Source organism: Drosophila bipectinata, chromosome 3L, assembly GCF_030179905.1.
Source record: "Drosophila bipectinata strain 14024-0381.07 chromosome 3L, DbipHiC1v2, whole genome shotgun sequence".
Classification (NCBI taxonomy): domain Eukaryota; kingdom Metazoa; phylum Arthropoda; class Insecta; order Diptera; family Drosophilidae; genus Drosophila; species Drosophila bipectinata.
In genome coordinates this window covers 4,602,823-4,624,604 of record NC_091738.1, presented here as the reverse complement: position 1 = coordinate 4,624,604, position 21,782 = coordinate 4,602,823, and the positions used below count along the sequence as shown (strand labels likewise).

At 40.6% G+C, this 21,782-nt stretch overlaps 1 protein-coding gene across 5 annotated transcripts in view; it reads right to left on the bottom strand.

Moving 5' to 3' along the window:
- The window catches only part of shep (alan shepard), a 119,555-nt gene that overhangs the window by 79,835 nt on the left and 17,938 nt on the right, over positions 1-21,782 (bottom strand). Inside the window, exon 1 of one of the 5 annotated variants that reach the window (XM_070279933.1) lies at positions 11,204-11,338. The exons of the other annotated variants lie outside the window; for them this stretch is intronic. The gene's annotated coding sequence lies outside the window, so the exon portion shown is untranslated. Of the gene's footprint in view, positions 1-11,203; positions 11,339-21,782 lie in introns of those variants that run through there. 5 annotated transcript variants of the gene reach the window in all.

Here is a 21,782-nt window from a genome sequence, read left to right as displayed (position 1 = left end):
AAACGTCCTGTGGCTCCTTTTGGAGCAAGAAGAAGAAGGACTCCGAGGAGCCTGACATTGTGGTTGCGCTTGTCGTTGGGAGATAATAGAGACGACAGGTTGAATAATACCAGTTCTTACCCTTCAAGAGAAGGGTTTACCTCTGACAAGTAATTCTTTAATTTTAAATTAGTTACATCCTTCCTTTCTTCCTTCCTTTTTTAAGCGTAATGCGTAATTAATTAATTTTTCAGCTTACCTGAAACGAAAGAGAAGAGAAATAAAATCAAAGTTAAGTTTTGTTTTTTTGTTGCGGGCACATTTCATATATTTATTATAATAAATTGCATTCACTCAAATACAATTAAAATTTCATCAACTGAACAATCAAAGTGGAGAAAAAAAAACGCAAACACACATCCTTTATGGGCTGTTTGAGCTTTTTTCCCTGTTTGCTGATTGCATTAATTTTTAATTTTGCGTGTAAATATCGCGCCATTGCGGCTATGCAGCAAATTGTTGGCGCAATTAATTTATAGTTTTATACTACAGCAGGCGTGGGGCTGGCTGTCTAGTGCCACGCCTCCGCACCCAACCGGACTGTGGTAATTAAACTGTGGCCGACACGCCCCCCTTGCCAGCCTATGGGGGTGGCATCATATGTCACCGACAGCCCAAGCGGCATCGGCATCGGCAGCTATGCAGCGACAAAACAAAAATGTGAAACGTAGCAAGGATAAAGCAAATAAACAAACAAAACACAAACAAAAACAATGTCCTGGACATAGGACACTGCACCTGCCACAAATACTGCCACACACAGATACTGGGTGGGTGGGGGTCTTGGATGGTAGGTGGGCTTGTCGCAATTTTCCTGCTAAGTGCACATGATAAATTAATGATTGAAGGCTCCTCGCTCTCGCTCTCGCTAGTGTCCTGTATGTCCTGGCCATCGAAGGGAAAACGTGTGGAGCACGCGTCTATGACAAAGTGATTAATTGTCAGCTGGCACCCAGAGGGGGCAGCCAATCAGGAGGCATTTTTTGGAGGGGTGGTGGCGGGGCAGCTGTAATTGGAGCAGTCACAGGTAATTTGTGCAATTTCTGACGTGACTGGTCCTCAGAAAAGTGGCCAAGTAAATAATATAAAAGCCAAGAATAGCTAGAAATAGCTAGAAATATACAAGAAAGTTATAAATGGGTCTCTATAAGTGTCTTTTTCAGTAAGCTGACCATGCTGCGTATACTTAATATTCTAGTTTTATACCCTTGCAGAGGGTATTCTCATTTTGGAACTTTGCAAACACCCTTCCTTTGCACGTAGACAGAAGAAGATATAGCCATCCCCGTGGGCCCTATAGGGGAAAACCCCATTTCAAGGGATCCCATCAAGAAAAATAAACAAAAAATCTAAAAAATATTTTGTCTCAGGATTTTGATGCAGAATGATGGCGAATCGATCTAGAAATCGTTCAAGGTACTCCGCTTGAGAATCGGATGAGAATTGGGGAAGATATAGCCATCCTCGTGGGCCCTATGGGGAAAAACACCATTTTCAAGGGATCCCATCACGAAAAATGAACAAAAAATCTAAAAAATATTTCGTTCCAGGATTTTGATGGAGAATGATGGCAAATCGATCTAGAAATCGTTTAAGGTACTCCGCTTGAGAATCGGATGAGAATTGGGGAAGATATAGCCATCCCCGTGGGCCCTATGGGGAAAAACACCATTTTCAAGGGATCCCATCACGAAAAATTGACAAAAAATCTAAAAAATATTTTGTCTCAGGATTTTGATGCAGAATGGTGGCGAATCGATATAGAAATCTTTTAAGGTACTCCGCTTGAGAATCGGATGAGAATTGGGGAAGATATAGCCATCCCCGTGGGCCCTATAGGGGAAAACCCCATTTTCAAGGGATCCCATCATGAAAAATGGACAAAAAATGTAAAAAATATTTTGTCTCAGGATTTTGATGCAGAATGATGGCGAATCGATCTAGAAATCGTTTAAGGTACTCCGCTTGAGAATCGGATGAGAATTGGGGAAGATATAGCCATCCCCGTGGGCCCTATGGGAAAAAACACCATTTTTAAGGGATCCCATCACGAAAAATTGACAAAAAATCTAAAAAATATTTTGTCTCAGGATTTTGATGCAGAATGATGACGAATTGATTTAGAAATCATTTAAGGTACTCCGCTTGAGAATCGGATGAGAATTGGGGAAGATATAGCCATCCCCGTGGGCCCTATAGGGGAAAACCCCATTTTCAAGGGACTGCGTAACATTGCGTATACTTAATATTAACCAAAACAAGAAAAACCGAATTTATCAAATATTTAAGCCTAAAAATGTTAAACTCCAGTAAAAAAAACCAAATCAATAAATCCACCAAAACAACATTTAATTGTTTCTATTGTGCACTTTCCGCCTTTCCCTTCTCCCAAAAACTACACAAATTTCACAATTTAGTTCAGCCAAAAACCATGGGACCACAAATAATGAAAAAAACAAATTTACATTAACTGACAACGACAGTAACTATGTGTAAACAATGGCTATATGCAAATAATTCCCACAGCAACAGCTACAGCAACGACAACTGCAACTGCAACTGCAACAACTTTGACAGGAACCAACAGCAACAGACATGGAAACAGGACAGAACAACAAACTTTGCGATTTTCCAGCCAAATCAAAGTGGAAAGCAAAAAGTTTGTTTTGGCTAAAAACTTTAACATTCAGTCTACATGGCATTGAGAGTTTCCCTGACTTAAAAAAAAAAAGAAAACTAATAAATTAGTGAGATAAGTTAATCAATAAGTCATGATAAATTAAAATATATTAAGCAACAATACATTTTGAATAAATTGCATTCTTGGGTAATAAATTTCAGTTTGTTTGGATTAAAGACTCCACTAGCCATGTTCTGGCGGGGGAGGGGTCGAGCAAGTGGAAAATCCGGCTAATATGCAAATATTTGCTTTAACCTGCAGGCGGGCATAAAACAAACATCCCAAAGAGTTCCACAGATAAAACAAAAATACAACAATACAGAAGAAAAAAAGAGGAATAATAACGAGCTTTATGAGAAGGATTTGCATATATGTATGTATGTGTGTGTTTGCATGCGGAAGGATATGGCCACCACAACAACTGCAATTGCAAAAGAAAGCACTCTCTTTTTTTGTTGAGCCAGAAACACCACTTCACTCGCAACAATAACAAGGAACCGTCTGACGATTGTCCTTTGGCCATGGCATCCCCCAGAGTCCTTTGGCATGTTAGCTACTCGCAGTAGCGAGCCACCATCCCACCATTCATGCCCTCCAAAGTCGTCCTGCCCTGGCCACAATCCAGTGTCCCTGCCCAGTTAACGGTATTTGCATGTAATTAAATTTTCCACTCGGCAACTGCAAACTGCAGCTGCTTTCTCCTATTTGCACAAAACTGAATAAAAAGTGGCAGTAGCTGTTTGCCAGTATAGGATGCAGAAAACTATTTTTTTTCACAATCAGGATCAGGAGGTGACCTCATTAAGTTGGCACCGTAGTTTTGTCATTAAGTTTGTAATGGAAAGGATATCGAAACGAAAACTTTTCAGCCACACAGGACTAGCACCTCTGACCTTTGAACCTCAATAGTGCGAAATACAATTTTCAATTATCGAGAGATCTCTGCAATTTTCATGCCACCCCTCCCCCACAACAAAATGCAAATCAATTTTCCGGCAAGGAGCCAGTCAGGCAATCAGCTCTCGAGCTCTCAAGAAAAGCAGTGGGAAAACTGTAGCAAAACAATGCCAGGAAAATGGCCAATAAAAATGAGCCAAAAATATAAACAACAATTGGCCAAGTGAGGGGCAACCGCAAAAAGTACGAATAGAAGCCATTGCTCCACATGCGAGTCAAATGTGGGGGCGGTTGCAAGAAGTATAGTCAACATTTGGCCATTTTGGCGAATGAACTTTTTATGAGGCCAGGCTGGGGCAGGCCGGGCCAAAAAGGACTAGCAGCAGAAGCAAACGCAAAAGAGCCAAAGTCAGCAACTGAAAGCTAATCCAAGCCAAACAATTTTCTTGGCCACACCAATTTAATGCCAGCTCAGCAGAGTGGAGGGGGGAAATGAGCCAAATCGAATTCAATTCCGAAAACACTGTCGATATATAAAGCAACATTTTCTATTAAACCAAATTGTTGTTTCAAGAAAGAAGAATATATTCTAATAAAAGATACTTTATCGGAAGATTAAATTTTATTAAAGCCAAGTTTTCAGAGAAGTTTGCCAAAAATTTCAACAAACAAACAACTAAATAAAATAATTAAATAACTGGAATATCTAGAGCAGATTGCACTACTCTACACTAAGCAACCTCACAGATACAGAACGCACCTCATGTAAACAGATACTTAACCTCCAGAGAAAGAAAGTCTGCGAATAAAAATCAACACAAGTGCCAAGCAGGTGCGATTAGGGGTGCGGATGAGGCCTGAATATGTACCCAGAGCCAAGAGAAAACCCAAATGAAATAAAGGAAAATGTAAGCAAATAATAAAAAGAAAACAGCTAAGCGCTTTTCCAAACCCACCCAGTACCAGTACCAGTTCCCGAAAGACTAACCTCGAAAACCACTTGGACATGGAACCTGGAAGGTGTGTGTTAGCCATGTGTGTGGTGTGTATGGTGTGTATGAGATACAACATATAATTAAGTGTCTGGCAAAGTGAAGCAAAGTCACGTAATTCTATTTAAGATTATTTAATAAAAAAGCACACGACGACCGTACGACCGTACTCGGTTAATTAACATTTTTCTCTTGGCTTTCATTTGCATTTCGTCCATTTGCCTTCAAACTCGAATTGAAAGCGTACTATGTGGCGTATGAGTAATTTCCAGAAATTCTATTTGGTTTGTTTTGTTGTCCAAATTTAATTAAATACCAGTTTTGGGGCTTAGGAAAAGGCAAAACTAAAACCCAAAAACTTGTTAAGTGATTAAAAATAAATGGTTTCATTTCTTGTTTTAACTTCATACAGGAATTGCATTAAAATATATGTATATCCGTAACAATGTCACATCTTACGAATCTCAATGATTTATGAATGCATAAAAAATCAAATACATAATTTCTTTATGCCCATTTCCTGGCGGGCATTAAACAAACAAAAAAATAAAATCAAAACAAATGAAAACAAGAAAGGAAAGCTAACTTCGGGGGAGCCGAAGTTTATATACCCTTGCAGTTAAAACCGGATATATATCGCAAACATCGGATATAGTTGGCCGATCCTTATGAAAATATGATAATATAACCAAATTTAATATAATAAAAAAACCAAACCTAAAAATATCCCAAACTTCTATCTTCAAAAACACAAAAGTTGGGTAATTTCCGATCGTTCAGTTATATGGCAGCTATAGGATATAGTCGGCCGATCCTTATGAAATTTAGTAGGTTGGATCAACTGACCAAAAATAGAATCTGTACTAAATTCCACCTTTCTATCTTCAAAAACACGAAAGTTGGGTCATTTCCGATCGTTCAGTTATATGGCAGCTATAGGATATAGTCGGCCGATCCTTATGAAATTTGGCATGTCGTAATGTTTTGCCAAAAAATGCTCTCATGTCAAATTTGAACTCGCTAACTTTAAAAACGTCAAAGTTATACCATTTCCGATCAATCAGTTATAAGGCAGCTATAGGATATAGTCGGCCGATCCGGGCCGTTCCGACTTATATACTGCGTGCAAAGGAAAGAAGGGTGTGTGCAAAGTTTCAAGACGATAGCTTCAAAACTGAGAGACTAGTTCGCGTAGAAACGGACAGACAGACAGACAGACGGACAGACGGACAGACGGACAGACGGACAGACGGACATGCTCATATCAACTCAGGAGGTGATCCTGATCAAGAATATATATACTTTATAGGGTCGGAGGTGTCTCCTTCACTGCGTTGCACACTTTTGGACAAAATTATAATACCCTCTGCAAGGGTATAAATATGCAAATTTGAAAAGCACAAAGGCATCAAGCATCAGCATCAGATAGGGCTGGAAAACCGAAAAATACATTTTTGTATATTTCACCGCAAAAATGGCAAATGGCAATTTATGTGCATAAATGTACAATTGGCATAAAAAATGTATAAATGCCTCGCAAATTTTAATGATGTTCGTACAAATATTTAATGCATTTTAAGGGGCGGGTCGGGGCGGTTGAAACTCTTAAAAAGTCACCCAAAAACAAAAAGGCAATAACATAAATGAAATGCCACATTGTAAAGCATACATTATAAATATTTCATAAACAAAACGATTCACATTTTTTTCCCTCCCATATTGATAAAATATTTACACAAAAATTATAGCCGCAAAGCAATTTCGGGGGTAAAACGAATAAAAACTTCAGATATGTGTACATATTTTAATCAATTTTCCGATAGAGTGTGAAATTCTTACTGGAATGCAAATTTTAAGATAGAGGCTATAGCCTATAGGGAGTGGAGGTAGACACTTCAGGAATGTCAATGCTAGGCCAGAATAGTGAAGCCAAAACAATGCCAAATGGGCCAAAAAACAAGTCAATTCCAGTCAAGCGACAAGCCAATAACTTGACCAACTTGGACCAACCGACCCGAAGAGGCGCTACCTGCCTCGAAGTGGGCGTGGCCAGTCGTCTGTTACAACGTGCCACCGTTTCGAATCCATCAAGGTAAGAAGTCAGTACATCTTCTCCCACTCTCTGCTCTGTGTGATTGGTTTATGTTTGATTGGCAATTTCTAAAAATAAAACAAAATTCTCTATAATATAAAAAAAAAAATTTATTTCGTGTTTTCTACTGTATATATGTGTGTGTATGAGTATATTGGTTTGTTTGCCACTTGATTGCGGTTTTAGACTTTTCCACTTGTTAAGTCTCATTCCGCAGACGAGTTTTGCTTTGGCGAGTCAGTCGAGTCGACTCGACTCTGAATCGAGTTGAGAGCTGCTGACGTTCAAGTTGCAGTTGCAATGCAGTCCGTCGGCCTCTGGGCCTCCTCTTCAGGCTTTAATTTAGAACGCCGAGAAGCGCAAGTGGCACATGCAGCACGCAGACGAGAAAAAACTGTGGCAAGGCTAGGGGACTTTCAAGATACTCTAAAGTGAGTTATATTTAATAATATTTAAAGGTTTATGGAAAATATTTTTATTATTTGGTTCTGAAAGATGCAAGATTACTCCTCTTACAATACCCATTACTGCGAATTAGTCTCGTTATATACCTTTCGTTCGATTATAAGTTCGATAACATCCAGTGTTGTAAAGCGTAAAGTGATTTAAATGGCTTGAATGATTGAATATATTTATGGTATATTCTTTAGTATTTAACCTATAGATAGTATTTAACCTTAGTTATTTTATTTTATCATGTAACAAACTTTATTTTCAACTTTAACTGCCATGCTATAACCTTTCCAAAGAGCTTCTTAAAGCCAATATACCCCCAAGATCCGTGATCCATTGCCTCGTGCTTGGCTTACAAAGAAAGATAGATAGCCGTAGACTCTCAATAGGCAGACAGCAGACGGCAGACGGATTCCAAAAGGAGGGTAGAGGGGGGATTATGGGGAGACTCTTCCAATGCAAAGACAGTGCGGTGCAGGCAATGAGCGTATAAAACAAATTGCATATCGCTGCAGTGGCAGAGCCCCCACCCTGCCCCCTCTCAGTAACAGACCACAAAAAAAAAAACAACAAAAACAACCTGCAATAAAATAAATGAAAATGCGCTTGGAAAAAGCATTTCAAGTGCATTTCTGGGACTCCCACAAAGGGGTGGCTGGGTGGCGGAGGAAAGGCGACGCATTAAAGCACTACTGCCCAGACTGACTGAAAACTCAGACCCAGACACAGACGGTCGTCTATTTAAACAGACTTCCATGCAGGGTTCGAGGAGGGGTTCAGGGTCTGGCCAGGGGCTTGGTGCATCTCTCCATATAGACAGAGACAGTAAATGAGGTGCAAGGGAGATGGATAGGTAGGTATGGATAGCCTGGAAGTCCAAAAAAAAAAAAAAAAACAAAACCAGAATCGACCGAAAAGCCAGCGAGGCATGCAATTGTTTTAGGCCTTAAATAACTGTATTTTCCGTTCTATTCAGTTCCGTTTCGTTCCATGCCACGCCCCGCTCCACCTTCCGCCCTCCACTATTAGTAGGAGGCGCTAAGTGGGGGGAGGTGGTTGATACCAGCCCCCACCCAAAAAAGAGGGTAAAGTGGCTGCAAAATTGCGCATGCAAAATGTTATGGCATGTAATTGATGTCATTGTATCAGGCTGGAATGCATCGAAGACATGGCATATGGATATATAGATACGGACATTGATCGTGCCCGTGATTTATGGTTCGTTAACTTTCTCCAGCCCCCTTACCCCCTCTCTTAAGGCCCACAGGTCACCCACAAAAACAAAAATAATGAACATTTACCATGGATAGGATAAGGTGACAATGGAATAAGTGGCATGATATTCGGTTGGTTGGCTGGCTGGCTGGCTGGCGATTATAACGGAAATTGATGGGGGTTATTATGGTCATAATTAGGATGGGTGAGGGGGTGTCTGTGTGGGCGGTGTATGCAGCCAATTGGCATATGTTCAGTGTGTGGGTTAGCAGTTCATTAAAGAAATTACTCATAAATATGTAGGCTTTTTCATTTAATATTTTCCAGAACTCTTGATTTTTAGTCACCCATATGGAATGTGGCTACCATTAAATGAAAATCAGCTGCAAAATATACTAAGAACCACACACAGATATCCAGATACCCAGAAGAAATGCCCAGAGTGGAAGATTTGCGATAAAATACCAGACAATGACAATCTCTCTGCGTGGAGAAGAATGGGGGGAAAAGTAGAGAGATTCAGAGACAAAGAAAAAGTCCATGAGCAGGTGCATTGACTGTCTCAACTCTAAGCTCATTTTCCCCCCCACTATCCCACTTCTTGGTCGCGTTAACTGGCTTTGGATTTTGCTTAGCAATTCCATTCAGAGAATGCGAGGCGAGGCTAAGCTGATGCATTAGACGATGTTGGACAGTAACAAACGGAACAACGACAAAGAAACACCAATAGCACAAGCAACAAAATAGTAAAGAAAAAGCTCTTTGCTGAGAAAAGTGAAAATTCAGCAGAGAAGGAAAAACTAGTTGGGCGAGAAAAACCGAGGTGGGGGGGCAGAAGGAACAGCTTCCAATGACGCGAAGCAAAGACGTTTCTAACGGTTCAACAACATTGAAGCTTGAAGACTTGAACTGAGATATCGGAATGCACTATAGTTCCTTCTCTTTCTCTTTTTCTGCGGCATTATACATATCTCTCTTTCGGTATTGCTTCACTTTTGCTGGAACATGTTCTCAAAACAAGATTGAGAACAAGATTAGGGCTAATGGCCCTAACAATGGCCATTAGCAATCTGCAGACTGTTGCAGATGTTGTAGCTATTGTGGTTGTTTTTTTTCATCTTTTTTTTTTGTACTTCCTATAGACAAACAGTCCATCCAAGCGTATAGGCGACAAAAAGTTTCTGCCAAAGCCATCGAAACTGCAAACGTCTAAAGTTGTCGCACCACAGGGCGTATGAGTGTGCTCATTGGTAATGGTGAGTGGATAGGGACAGTAGTAGGAGTCTGGGAGTGGCAATGTAATTACATTTGATTCTATGGAAAAGAAAATAATCCAGTTAATGCCATTTTAATAGTATTAAAAAAATGAAAGCAAAAAGAACGCATTTTTAAGAACTTTATTGAAGAAATATTACTTTAAGTGATGAGCACTGCTGTAGAATTAGGTTATGTACAATATATCGATAAAAACTTAACGAATGGATCGTAATCTGCCCATCGTCAGCTAAAGAGAATAAGGATCCGCAAGAGAGAATAAAGATCAGTCCTTCTTAGACCGCGGGAGAGCAAGAACTAAAAAATAGAACGTATTTTTAAGAACATCATTGAAGAAACATTACCATCTCTACTTTTAGTGATGAGCAATATTGTAAAAGAAGGTTATGTGCAACATATCGATAAAAGCTTGAAGAGGGCATCGAATTCATCGAAACCCTAGATAGAATAAGGATCCTCCAGAAAGAATACGAATTCCCAAGAGAGAATAAAGATTAGTCCTGGTAAGACCGAGGAAAAGCACGTACTAAATATATATGTAGGGTTGTTGTCTTTATCAATCAGCAGCCATTTTGTTTCGCCATCATTACTGTCTTCATTTCCCTTCAAGTCAAAAAACTAACTTCCAGCATTCGTTAGGCAAAAATTTTCCCAACTTCAGTTAGTTAACAATTTGCCTTCGCTTCCCGCAAAACAAAGCCAACAAAAAATATATATAAACCAAATAGATACAACTCCTTTGCTTCAAATCCAGAGAAGAGGCCTTAGTGAAATTTTCAACATGTAATTTATTTTAATTAACCAACTTGACAAAGACAAACAGTCGAGGCCAGAACTGAAAATTTGGAGTGAGCTTGGAGAGGAGAGGACTAGAAATGAAATTTCATTTATTCATAATTCAATTAAAAATTTAGCAAACATTAAATTAACAACTTGATTAGCGCAATTCACGAGATATTTAATGGGATTAGGTAGACTGGAAGCAGCTAGGGAGGCAGCAAGCAGAATTTAATTTTAGCCAGAATTTTAGCTTTCTCCACGTACAGTAATTGCCATCAAAATAGAAGCACCCACAGCAGTGGCAAAAAGTGATAAAAACATGGGATGGGGAGAGCAACAGCGACAGACAAATTATGAAGCTGGCAATAAACTTCCGCTCAAAATTAGCCCAACTTCCTGGCAAGCCCCAAAAAGAGTCCCCCCCCACCAACACCCACCATATAGACACCCACGCGACAGTGCCACAAGACGCTGACATGGCGATGCCGCTGACAGAAAATGATAATGATGATGGGAAATATTCAGGGAAAATCAGAGGGGGGTGTTGCAATCAGAGGGGAACATTGCCAGTGTTGTAGTCTCAACTATAAAATCAAAGGCACTGGATTAGACTAGTATAGGGCTCTTAAAAATAAATGTACATACACTGAAATAAATAAACAGACTACTCGACAAAATATTTATGTAAATTATGTGGTGAATGGAATTTGACTTTCCTCGTTATCCTCTTATAAACTTTTACTTTCGTTTTGTAAAAGTTTGCTTGACCAAAATATTTACCTTTTTTAGACTTTTGCTTTTTAGCACGTAGACACTCTGTTTTAATGTTGGTGTTGATTTTGTGCTTATTTGTTGTGTTGGGGAGTGGCCTCCAAGAATGTTCTCCTATTCGGATGGGGTGGCAAGCCTGGCAGACAGCAGTCAGCAGACAGCGGCGGTAAGCTTGCACACGCACACAAACACAAAAAACGAATATACACTCACAGGACGAACACACAGGAAGCTTTTAAAATGCCCTTCTTTATTTTTTTTTATTTTTAATCGACGATTTCGATTTCTTTGGAAGTTGGATGTAATTAAACTATATTTGAAATATATATGTATTTATGCGTTAGGAGGGGAAAACCGGAAAAAGCAGCGTGCCACAGCGACAGGCGGCAGTATAAATACAAACAAATGTGGCGGCTGGTGGCTGAAAAAATCGATAAATTTGTCGGAGGCGCTGAAACGACGTCGACGTCGGCTGAGCAGCGACAGGGGCGTCGTCGAGTAGGCAGGTGAGAGGGGGTTGTTTTGGGGATGGTATGGTGGGAAGTTGGGGCGGTTGGTTAGTGGGAGGACTTGAGCCAGACAGTGCCGTAGTGCCGGTTGTCGATGTTGCCGATGTTACATTGAAATCAAAGTTCAAAGTTGCCAAAGTTCACCCCCCACTCACTTGCTGATATATTGTTAAAAATTTGTTATGATTTATCAATCTGTCTCGCTCTTGCACTAACTAACTTGTTTTTTTTTTAATTTTTTTTGCGCGCCCGTCGTTAAGTTTGTTGTGTATTTTGTTGGTTTGTTGCTTGAGTGTTTGTTGGCTTTTTTTTTTGCGATTCGAGGCTCGAGTCTCGTTTTTGGGGAATCTCTCGGTTTGTCTCGTCGGCCCGACGAAGTTCAACTAATTGCCGAACATGCCGGGCTCTGGAGCACTTGTTCATGTCTCAGCCAGCGCCGCTGTCGGCGTTGTTGCCGCTCTCTCAGCAGCGCTGCTGCTGCGGGCGTTGCATGTGAGTCGAGACTTGGGGATAGCTTTTATTACCCGGTACTAGTTCTCCCACGAGGGTATAATGCAAATTCGATAGACTAGGCCCTAGGTATTTATCTTATAGATAAAGTATCTCAAAGTTGCAATTTGTATCTCAAAAGTTAACATCAGATATAAAATTTACAGATATTTTTGGGTAGAATTTTTAAAAATTCACATTGAAAATATTTCTAACTTAATACATAGTTTTAAATATCAAAATAGTCTTGAATTTCCTTTTAAAGCACAAATTTCAGTGACGAATGCCAAGAAAAAGCTCAATATTTTTATAATCCTTGATAATTTGAGACATTTTTTGGTAAGAATTCTTAGTCTAACTAGGATTTCTAGTTTAAAATACTAAAAAAATATCTAGTATCTCACACAAAAACCTCTTAAAAAGATAGAATTTCAGTAACGAATGAACCCAAGACCACCCCAAACTTCCAATACCAATTTTAGTGACAAAGCAGATCATTTTCCAACCAAACAAGAAAGGAAAGCTAACTTCGGGCGGAGCCGAAGTTTATATACCCTTGCAGTTAAAACCGGATATATATCGCAAACATCGGATATAGTTGGCCGATCCTTATGGCAATAGGAATATGTAATCCAATTTTTTACAATACAAAATCTAAAAAAAGTCCCAAACTTCTATCTTCAAAAATACGAAAGTTGATATTTCTACCAAGTACCATTTCCGATCGTTCAGTTATATGGCAGCTATAGGATATAGTCGGCCGATCCTAATGAAATTTGGTAGGTCGGATCAACTGACCAAATATATAATCTGTACCAAGTTCCAGCTTTCTATCTTCAAAAACACGAGTTGGGTTAAAGTTGGGTCATTTCCGATGGTTCAGTTGTATGGCAGCTATAGGATATAGTCGGCCGATCCTTACGAAATTTGGCATGTCGTATTATTTTGCCAAAAATAGCTCTCACCTAAAATTTGAACTCTCTAACTTTAAAAACACCAAAGTTATACCATTTCCGATCAATCAGTTATATGGCAGCTATAGGATATAGTCGGCCGATCCGGGCCGTTCCGACTTATATACTGCGTGCAAAGGAAAGAAGGGTGTGTGCAAAGTTTCAAGACGATAGCTTCAAAACTGAGAGACTAGTTTGCGTAGAAACAGACAGACGGACAGACAGACGGACAGACAGACGGACAGACGGACAGACGGACAGACGGACAGACGGACATGCTCATATCAACTCAGGAGGTGATCCTGATCAAGAATATATATACTTTATAGGGTCGGAGATGTCTCCTTCACTGCGTTGCACACTTTTGACCAAAATTATAATACCCTCTGCAAGGGTATAAAAAAGGATAGATTTGTGGATAAAATCCTATTACCAGGTATATCCTAGTCGCTATCACCTGTTGGTTGTTAGCCAGTCGCTGCTTTTTTACTGTTATCGTTTGCCGCTCTCTCGCATGCAACTCTACGACTTACTGAACATGGAAGGTGCTGCTGCTGAAGGGGGTTTTTGGGGGGCGAACAAAGGGGGATCCAGCCAGCCAGTCATCCAGCCAGCCAGCCAGCAGGTTTAACTTGGCTAGACAAAAGCAGATGTTGTAGAGTTGCCAGGCAAGTTGAGTTGCACTGTCTCTGCCATCTCTTTCGGTCTGTCTCTTGGCCAGCTATCTCTTTCTATTGCCGGTTCGTTGCAAATATTTTGCCGGCCGCTCCTCTGCATATGTCGGCGTCAACGTCACTGCCAGCGTAGCGTCAGCAGAGCAGCCCCCAACTGCAGCTGAGAATGCGTCTGTTACTCTGTGGAGCGTAGATGGCTTTTGTTGTTGTTGTTGTTGTTTGTAGTTGCTCTTAGTCATTTTCTGTTGTGGCCAAGAAACTAGGAATCGAAAGATATATATGGATTTTTGTGGCTTAATGTTGGGGGCTTTATGGTTAGGCAATTTTTCAAAATTTAATATTCCAGATGATTTATAATTTTGTGGTTAGTCGGAGGGTATCTACGCTCTATATGGTAAGGCAAGTAGTGTATCTTGCAGATATTTTACATTTTACAGAAAAGATGGTATTATAGGTATTATTTAGCCATAAAAATATAAAGTCATAAAACCAATTCGCACAAAGGTGACAAAATTCCATAAAATCCCCAAGAAACTCAATTTCCATTTACAACTCGAAATAATCAAATTTTATTGTAGGCAATAGAGGGGGGGAGTGTGGTATAAAAAATGGAGATACTTGAAGAAAACTTTTGGGCCAGATCGCCAATTATTAGCAACTTGCTTATAGCCAAGAACCACCCTTGTTACCAACAAAAAAAAAAGGCAACAAAAAAATGTTAACGAAATCGAGCAGTTTGTTTTTTTGGGTGGTACCCCCTCCACCTCCCAGGCAATAAAATCCTGAGACGATGGGGGTGTCCTCTGTAGGTCTTGAACCCATATCGGGGGAGGGTGGGGAAAAGTTTCGAGTTTCCTTTTTTGTGGCATGAAAAGGGAATTTGTCGGCATTTGAAGAGTTGCGGTTTAATTGCAGACTCGGAAAACTTTCTTCCTGGTTGTTGGCGACGAGACGACTGCTGGCAGTTGCACTCCCAAGTTCCAAGTTCCGTTGAGTGGCAAGCTTGGTGCATTATTAATTAACCATGAAAATGCCACCGAAAATGGAGACTCTCATTGCCGCCGTCTCTTTCTCAAAAGATTTTCACATGTCAACAGCAGCAGGCGGCAAAAGGATATCTCTCAGACGGGTGGAACTCTCAACTTAAAGAGCCCCAAAACTTTGCCAAAAGTCTTCCAAAAAGAAAAAAAAAGAAAGCAAAAATTAATACGCGTGTAAACGAGGACAAGAAAACCGCACTCGGGTGTGTATAGGAAAAGCTGGAAAAACTTTCAACAATAGAACTAATGCCGAAGGACAAAAGCCCCAAACGAAACTGAAAACCAACGAAAATGTTGCTAAAAAAAATATATATGTACATGTATTTCTTAGTATAATAAACAAAATAAAACTTAATAGTCTTATAAAAAAGGCAGACATTTCGAGGGTATTCGAGATGCGATTTGGTTTCAGAGAACGACTTTTTAATGACTCGATAAAATAAAGACTTGTCCAGAAAACTTGTTCCATAATTTTGTTCAAATTTGGAAGGATTATGATTATGTAGCCTTTTAAGGAGTTTTATTAAAAATAAAATAAATACTTGGGTTTAAAAGAGATGCCTTTCCACCCAAAATTATCTGCAATAATGCGTCGTAGAAGCCTCAGAAAGAGAGAGACAATGAGTGACCGAAAGAGAGGGCAAATCAGCAGCTGTATCGTGGGAGTGAGGCCAAAGGCAAGCAACTTTTCAGTTTGTATCTGCAACACGACAGGCCGTTGTATCTGTATCTTTTCCAAATGCCAGCGAAGGCCGTTCGACTGACTGACAAAAGTACCGTAAAGCCAGCCCAAGCCCCCCCTCCCCCTTACAAAGTGCAAACGAGATGGAAACAAAGCAGAGACAAGGAGGCAACGAGTTATAAGCATCCTCCAGTGACCAAAGATAGGTTCGCTACTTTTTTTTCTATTTTTTGTTTTTGTCTATATCTTATGGCTAAAACCTGACTGCAAAAAAAGAAAGAGACAAGACAACAAGAGAACTGAAACAAAACTAAAACGGAATGTTGCTTGACAAGTCGGCAGATACATATAGTAGATGAGGAGGAAGGGGTGGACCCAACGACGGGATGCTAGAGGAACATCGGAAGACTTAGCCAAGCATAGCGAACAGAACCCAGAACCTTTGGAAAAATCTGGATCTATCTATTTAATAGCTTTTCATCTAGTTTTCTAGTTAAAGACTTTAAAATTCTTACACTACCTAATATACGGGTGTCAGATAGTAGATACATCTCATTCTCACCATCATATATCGTGTAAATCAGTAAAGCTTCAAGCTAGTGGGTTTTGAGGTGATATTCAGGGCAAAGAGCCCTCATTTGGGGATACACACATCAGCAAGGATGTGGAGGAGGAGATGCAAAGTGCGACCCCGAAGCATTTGCTGAAATTGCTGCCCCCCCTTGACAAGTAGCCTACAGCCAACGAAACGACGCGTTTTATAAGCCAACCTATACAGGCAATACAACCCAACCCAGGCCCCCCCCTAGCATAGTGCCATCATCAAGGTTATACGCCCACATAGACACTCTAACACCGATATACACGCACATATGTGGGTTGTAACACTAACACTAGTACCCAGGCACAAGGGGCTTTGTTATTGCGTCCGGAGGAGGTTTCGCCTTTTTTTTTTTAGGTTTTTAGCCTGCAGAGCTCTTAGCCCTGTTAGCCAGTGGCTTAGTCAGCAGGGGGGCCATCTCAGAGGTGAGAAATTGTATCGCAAAAAAAAGTTTACCAAATTTTCAGGGGAAGCCAGACTTACAAAGTAAACAATAAAGGGAGAAAAACTGAAAAATATTTTATAAGGATAAGTCTGCGGGGATTAAGGACTTGAGTTTAAAGTAGGAGTCATTAAAGATCCAGGACACCCCTTTGCAGGACCACGCCTCTGTAACCTCCAGCACCGTTTTCGATCATTACGCATGTAAGGAATCCTTGCATACCCTCACCTCTAAGCACGCACACTTGCACACATCCGGATGGAGCACCACACACACACACATAGAACACCTGAGGACATGTAAATATGTTTGGCTACGCATACCCAAGGTATAAACTCATTTCGTGCAATTTCACCTTTCTCTAATTTTCATGTTCGGTGGCATTTTTGTGTACCAGGGATGGGGGGTGGTGGAGGCGAAAGGATACGGCTAGGAGGAAGGATAAAGGACCGCACACCAAATAGCCCAAAATGGTGACATTGTTGTTTAAGGCCGAGGTACCGCAGCTAAATCATGAGCCCGTGTGGCACATCCAACAACCAGCATCATTTTGCGGAGAAGGACCAACGAGGACGAGCTTCCTGTGCCCCATCCCCACCCTCCATCCTCCACCCTTTTGGGCATCATGAGTGGCCATTGAAATATATCCACAAACTTAGGCAAAATTCTTACTGGCAGCCATAGGTTTAGCACAAAAATGACAAAATCCTTTGAGCAGAAAGGACACTTTCAGATGCAGAGACTCGAAATAGAGATACCCTGAAAACAGGATTGATTTTTAACTTATCCGAGTCTGAATCTAAAAATATTTAAGCCTCTCTCGACCAAAACTAAAATGGCCAATTAATAAAAAGAACCAATAGTTACTTTCTGGCAAAAACAACCAGGTTTCCTTTTAGCCCACTTTGAAAATTATAAAAGCCCCGGAAAACCTGCAGAAAGGAAAAACTATTAGTCCTGTCTGGGTGGATAAGAGTCCAAAGCTGGTGTGTGCCGAGTTTGGGGGCCATCATGCCTCGAGCACTAACTAGTTGCCCCTAATAAATGGATTTCGGTGCGAGCTCGAGCGTCCTGGCCCCAAGGATGTGTTCGTAGGTACGTACGTGTTGGACGACCCAAAGGCAATGCAAAGGAAACCCTAACATGATTAATGTGGCCGAGTGTATGGACGGTAACCTGGCCTGATGTATTTTCATGGCTTGCATTAAAAATACATGAAATTACATGCAGGCAATCGAAGAAGGACGAAACCCAGCCACAAGAATAAGGCCCTCAACCTCAACAAGTTTCAATCGATTTTCTGCGATGGTGAAAATTATGGTGAAATTTTTCCGGCCCGGAAAAATCTCTGTCGAGAAATTCAAGCGCCAAGCTGGGTTCCTGTTTCTGTTTCTGTGTCCTGGTGTTGGCCATTAAAAATCCAAACATGCCATTCAGACAGAATGCGTGTCCTGTAACTGTGACTGTGTGTGGCATCACTTTGGGGCATCCTCTCCGGCTGGCCATCGTTGGTTGTTTTACGTAGAAGGTGCGTGTCAGCTCCAAAGGGACTTTGGCTTCGGCTTCTGGTTCAGGTTCAGTTTCGTCCTGGCAATTAGCCTTGACAAATGTGCGGCCGGCAGTTTGGTTTAATGGATAATGTACCTGGACATGGAATGCCCAGCGACGATGCCAAACAAATGCGTATTTTCTGGTCGAGACAGCAGCCTCAGAGCCAGAAGCCAGAGAAGCCAGAGAAGCCAGAGTGTAAAAGTACATTTTAAGCCTTAAATGTGCATCCGACAGGTTGGAAAATTATTGTTATTCTTGCGGGTTATGAGGAAAAGTGGAAAATTTATGTTGGTGCATCGGAAGCATTACAAATAATTGGAGCACTTTTAAATTGTTTAATTTATATCTAGAGTTTTGTATTAAATTCCTGGATTTAAATTCTCGAATGGTGTTTGGACTTACCTAGAAAGATAAGAATAAAGAAAATATTTATTAGATTTACATACTTTATTGACTTAAGCTCTTAAAGCTATGTGGAATTCTTAAATAAATTGTATCTTCAAGTGGCAACCGCAACTTGAAACATATTTACGCATGAAAAGCGAATAAAAATCAAACGAATCAGCAACAATTTTTGCAACATAAGCGACGACATTAAAAGAGCGCCCAGGGAGACTCCTCAAAAAAAAAAAAGAATAAGAAATATCCTGTCAGAGTTTATGCCAGTGACAGGCTTTGAGCAAAAAAAGGAGACACCATAAAGTCTTTGGGACTCATTAAACTTTCATGGCCAGCACCGAAAAGAACCAGGGAGCTCATCTGGTTGGGTATTTTTTTCTCCTTCGGCAGTAAGAACGTGCTGGAAGACAGGAAAAAGGATTTCAGGAAGCTGCTGGGCAAGGTCCTTTATGAGGAGCGTATGGAAAGCAGGACGAGTTTATGCGTTCAAATGGAAAGCAACTGCCAATTGGCATATAACTCAACAACCAAATGTTTCACAGCCGCAAAAAGATACACACCATAAGCAGATACAGATACCGAGATGGCCGCAGATACAGATACGAGTACAGCTACAGATACAGATACAGTTAGCAGATTCAGTTACAGATACAAGTCGGCAGTTTTATGACTTGACTGGCGCCCAGTGTCTTTGGCATTGAGCTCTTTACGAGCTCATGGGGGGGAGTGGGTGTGGTCCTGGCCCTGGGAATGGAAATGGCAGCTTGTTAGCAACTTTCTTTAAAGGAATCGCCGGAGTGCAAACTTTTCCCTGAATTAGAGGTGGAACATCCGTTCTAATTGATGTAACCAAGCCCGAAAGTATGCAAGGCTCTCTACGTGAGCAGCAAGTCTAAGGCAGTCTTGGTAACTATCTTCAGGGAATTATTTAAATGTCAAACGAATTTCCTTTGCAAAAAGAACATTGCCAATCAATATCCCTTCCTTTGAGTGGCAATATAAAGTTTTTGATTTGCAATTTGCCTTTCAGAATTAAGTCATGGTTTTAGCTTTTCTAAAAATCGGTTTATCCTTATTACTCAAAGTGACCACCAGCACAAGGACCCCCCATCACCGATGGCAACAGCTATTTCAAATAAATATTTGTAAAATCCTTTTGACAATTTCCATTCGGAATCCAATTCCATTAGCCCCCTGCTGCTATTGACACATCGAAATCCAGATCCAGTCAAGTGAAGCTGTGAACTCCTTTCCCCAACACACACATGTTGAAAAATCAACAAAGCTTCTAGATTTAGGATTTTAGAGGAGAGCTGGTACTGAAGCTGCCACCAACAAATGACGGAAGTGCTGATAAAAGGAGTCAAAGGCAGCAGGATGTGGCAGCAAATGTTTCCTCCGCACAATGAACAGGATGTTACCCAAAATGACCAGGTGGTGACACTGCATAGCGGTCTAGGGTCTGTGGTCTGTATGATTATCGCACCCATTTATAATCAGGTTGGGCGCCAAACTCATCAAGTTTTAATATTATTGTCAAAGAATAGTCTCGCTCGTGCAGGATAATATTCCATTTTCTATTCCACTTTTTTTTTTACTACACCTTATCGCAAATGACATAAAAACTTTGGACAAAACTTTATGCACTTCTTGCACTTTGATGATGATGATGATGATGGGGATGTAGAGGCTATAGAGGATGTTGAGACTATAGAGGATGATGTCTCGTCCTCATTTCCAGCTAGTGTTGAAATTATTCAATCGAATGACTGTTTGTTCTGGTTCTTTTTGCTGGTTTTACTTTGTGTGACCAGGTTACAACAAACAGCCATGAACAGGACGGGGGGGAAAAAAAGGACCTGAACTGAATAGGACTCAGGACTCCCTCCCTGCTTCGCTCCTGAACAAACATTGTCAAAGTACAAAAAAAAGGAAGAAAAAAATCTAAAATTACACACAGGGGGGGTGCTAGTGTTTGTCTTTCGTGTTAGAGGGGGTGGTGTACTATACTATACCACTACCAAGGCAAACTCCAAAGGCAAAGGCAAATGCATTGGCTCGGAATTGACAACTCGGTTAAGCTAACAATATTTGAATAGCAGAACCCAAGGATAATGCATGAGTTGGCCAGGTTAGCCTGACAAATCTGGCTAATGGCGGGGGTGGGCGTGGGAAGAAGGCGTGGCATTGCTGCAATGCAATTATTATTGACATCCCCGCAAGCTGTTCCTTTTCGTCCAGCTGTCTGTTTGCATAAAGTAAAGGTACACAGAATTCTTAGATTTCGCCCACAAATTGTGGGACAAACAAAAGTAAAGGCCAACTTTTGTCAGTTATGGATGGTGGCTTGAGAAACCCCATATATAATAAAAAATAATATTGATTCTAGACTCTTAAAGACTTCTACCTCTAGAGCCTTAATAAATACCTTCTTTAAGATTTATCCATTTCAGCTGTCAACTCAATGCCGACATCTCATGAGAAAAACATAAATTTTCGGCGAATTTTCTATCAGTCTGAGTCCGCATGTATAATGCATAAGGATCCATCATCGGCAGATTGCAGCAAAAAGCCACAATACCGAAAAGAGTTTCGAGTGAAAAATTCCAACGAAAATGCCAGAAATTATTTACAGCTCGGAGTCGGGGCGACAGCCAAACCCAAAAACCAAACCGGTCGGAAATCGGGTGAACAACAAAGCAATAAAGTCAACGAAATTTGATGCCAATTTAATAATTCAGAAATTTGTTCATCACAAACAGACAGCAGCTGCAATTGATGAGCCCAGAGTCGAATATAAAAGAATAAAATCGTAAAATATAAAATGCAAATAAAAATATATGCATGTATAGCTCGCTTGATAAACATGGCCGGATGTTCAATATTAAATCGTCATCGGACATTACAAATTAATGTTTATTTAAAAAGGCATAAAGTCCTCGACACAAATCGGCTTGACATCCAGGGCAAGACACCGAAAACAATTGTCAACGAGATGGAAAACAAAAGGAAAACCAAAAGAGTAAAAAATAAATAAAATACCAAATCGGACCACAAACAAAACAACAAAAAAAGTGAACAGCCAACCAAACCGCGGCTCTTGAAGTTAAGCAGCTTTCCCCGGGCAGGTGGAAAAAGGACGAGGACGAGGGAGAGCGAGAATTCAGGCCGGGATTGTAATGCTATTAGCTTTTTGGCTGCCAAAGGTCAGCGGTTAATGCTTAATGATTTCCCACAAAATAACAAGA